This window comes from Trachymyrmex cornetzi, unplaced genomic scaffold, assembly GCF_001594075.2.
Source record: "Trachymyrmex cornetzi isolate Tcor2-1 unplaced genomic scaffold, Tcor1.1 scaffold246, whole genome shotgun sequence".
Lineage (NCBI taxonomy): Eukaryota > Metazoa > Arthropoda > Insecta > Hymenoptera > Formicidae > Trachymyrmex > Trachymyrmex cornetzi.
Genome location: NW_017297123.1, coordinates 43,757 through 47,088, shown reverse-complemented (window position 1 = coordinate 47,088; position 3,332 = coordinate 43,757). Strand labels below are relative to the sequence as shown.

Genomic DNA, 3,332 nt, shown 5'->3' with positions numbered 1-3,332 from the left:
CATTTATAGTTTGTTCAAGAGTAAGATCTATTGGCTGTCTGGAAAAAGGCTTGTCCGTTCTTTTTACACCGAAGCAGCCGCTCAAGAAATCCTCTTTAAGCCCAGGATGAGTCTCATCAACGATGAGTAGGTTGTTGTGATAACGAACGAGCCAACGCGCATAATTCATTTGATTGAACGGAAAAAATAAATTATTTATTTTAGGTAGGATATAGCAATATAATTCAAAATGTCCTGTACGGATACTTCTACTAAATGTAAGAAAATGATTTACGAGATTTATATATGTCATATAAAATTGTGGTGTTTTTCCGTGAAAGCCATTCATAGTTTCTGTTTTGAAATGTTTGTAATTCTTTATCAATTGCCGAACATCTTCATTGTTGATCTCAGGATTCAGTGATGTGGTATTTTGAAACGTTTCCATATATGTCCTCATATGATTCTCTATGTTGACATTTTTAACTTCAAGAAAATGTTCAAAGTGCAATATCTGGAGACACAATAAAATCAAAACGTGTAAGCGCTTGCACCTATTAAAATTTTTCCCTGAAAGAAAACTGTTGACAGAACCGCTTGCTATCAGGCCACTTTCTATCATTACATTTGTTAATCCACAATTTTCGATGAATTTCCTAATGGCTTTAAAATAAGCTATTTGTATATGAAATCCTCCAAGGTGAATGAAGAGTTTATCAAATTTAGGTTTTTCAGTTGATTGCAGTTGTAATGCTATTTTTGCGATCGCCAAATCGTATGTAACTTGTTTGGTTGCATTCCTTAGCGACTTGCAGACTCTGTTGCATTGTTTCGATAACAACGGCTTTTTCAGTTGGTGATGAGTTGATCGGCGTTAAGTAGGAAACTATTTGCTTCGCAGAATTATCTTTAAGAATTTTGGCATTAAAACCAACCCACATTGGTGTTTCAATCTTCAATGCATGTAAAAGCATCCAAAAAAGATCTAATTCTTCGATTTTCTCGAGATCATGTGGTACTGCAAAGCGTAATTCACAATCAAAAGGCTTTAAACTTTCTTCTAATTTAGATCTTTTTAGGTACGGTTGAAGGAATCTGGAATGATTGCGTCAAAAGTTCTTCTTTTTTTACCGATGCTCGCCAAATCTTGTACATTATCTTTCTGTATGGCACGTAAACCTGTAAAATCTTCGGAAATATCTTGAAAAATTATCCCGACCGTATCATGCAATGTATCCTTTCCGTCAATTGTTTCCACAAAACGATCAAAATTGTCGTAGGCTACTCCTGTTTTCAGATCACTTTTAAGTTGTATGTCACAGGGACAAATTTCGGTTCTGTCGGTGCTGGCAAATGTTGCTTCAGTTTCCAATTCCTCTACTACGTTGTAACTACAGCAATGACCATAACTATTAACAATGTTCAATATCTTCTTACTGCTTGTTAAACTTTTTAAAGTAATACCGAGATTAATATGTTTCGACGGTTTTATCTTGCCACTGGTTACTGCATAAATTGCATCTTCGGAAAAGGATTTGGCAGTTAGTTTGGTCTTGGAACTACTTTCGCGTCGATAATTAAAACCACTCAACAAAGTTCGGTAAAAAGTCATTAATAGTTCAGGACATTCATTACAGTCTCCGTTTATCAACTCTTGAACCGAAAAATTTTGAGGCAATTTCTTTGTTATTATCTTGCGAATTTCCGATCTAAGAAGAAGTGCAGTTCGTTGTACCAAATCAGTATTTTTCAAATTTTCCACATTGCTGATCATTTGTACGTCATAAGGAACCAAAACCTTGTCATTACCGCTTTTAATTATTCTAATTTTACAAATGGCTTCTTCCACGTGCGCAAGATATTATTAGCGATATCAATTATTTAAAATGAATTATATATAGTCAGATATCATAAACGTTTCGATCTGTTCATCAGATCATTATCAATATTAATAGAATTTAAATACATATAAACATCCTAGCGTCATTATGTGATGTTTCGCAACTTCATACAATTAGTCATTATAAAATTATAAGATTATACAATGTTTCACTTATCCAGACCAGCATCATATATTTGTTGTCCCGTCATATTCTTAGTCACAGAATGATTACTACTATTGTTCTACTATAATGGAATATCAGAATTATAGTAGAACAATAGTAATAATCATTCTGTGACTAAGAATATGACGGGACAACAAATATATGATGCTGGTCTGGATAAGTGAAACATTGTATAATCTTATAATTTTATAATGACTAATTGTATGAAGTTGCGAAACATCACATAATGACGCTAGGATGTTTATACGTATTTAAATTCTATTAATATTGATAATGATCTGATGAACAGATCGAAACGTTTATGATATCTGACTATATATAATTCATTTTAAATAATTGATATCGCTAATAATATCTTGCGCACGTGGAAGAAGCCATTTGTATTGTATTTTTGTTTTTATATTTTCCACGGTCAAATTATTATTGTAATTGTTATTCTAATTTTCCTCTTCAAAGATGCATCTGCCAAAATTTGCCTTTCTATGTGCTTTGCATGAAATAATTCCGAACGATCGTTAGGAGTTTGATTATATTCGTCACGTAAAAAGGCAATGAACATAATTTGTATAAAATTAAGAAAAAAACATTGATGTTTTTCTACAATATTCTTTTCAATGAAATAACACAAATTCTGGTAAGCAATTTTATGGTGGTCTCTCTTCTGATGCCAGATGGTACGTTTTGTATTAAGCAAGGTTTCACATCGTCTGCTGTAAGATATTTTACAAATTTTATGGTATGTGATTATCCCTTGTTTCGTAACGTTATTCAATTTTTGTAAAAGTCGTAAATCATTCGTTCGAGTAGCATAACTTTTTGTTATATCCATACTGGCAAAATCGTTAGTAGTACTCAAATAATAATTGCGTCCACGATTTTTTTTGACAGTCTTATCGCAAAAGAAACAGACAGGTATTTGTTCTTCGATTATGTTGGAAACATTTGTTATTTCTGTTTCTTCAAAGCTTGCCATTACGTCCTGAAGGGTTTCACTGTAAAAATAATAAATCTTCTTGTAGACTTAAGAATACGGTAAAATATTGCCATATTGAATTAAAGTTGTTCAACTTCTCAAAACTTATCAATGTATTGTTGATTATAAAAAATGTTCAATAAAAAAATAAAAAAAATTTGTAAATTTGTAAATTGACTAAGTTGATACTTTTACAATATAAATTAAAAATTATTACAGATAAAGACGGAAAATTACCAAGAATTACGAATTACTATCAATATATGTATACATAGATTTTTACACATCCGATACTTTCTTTCCATTTCTTTCCA

The 3,332-nt window shown here is 31.7% G+C and overlaps 1 pseudogene; it reads right to left on the bottom strand.

The window, feature by feature from the left end:
• Positions 1-710: 710 nt before the first annotated feature.
• On the bottom strand, positions 711-1,753 carry LOC108761262 (uncharacterized; annotated as a pseudogene).
• Between the last annotated feature and the right edge of the window lie 1,579 nt (positions 1,754-3,332).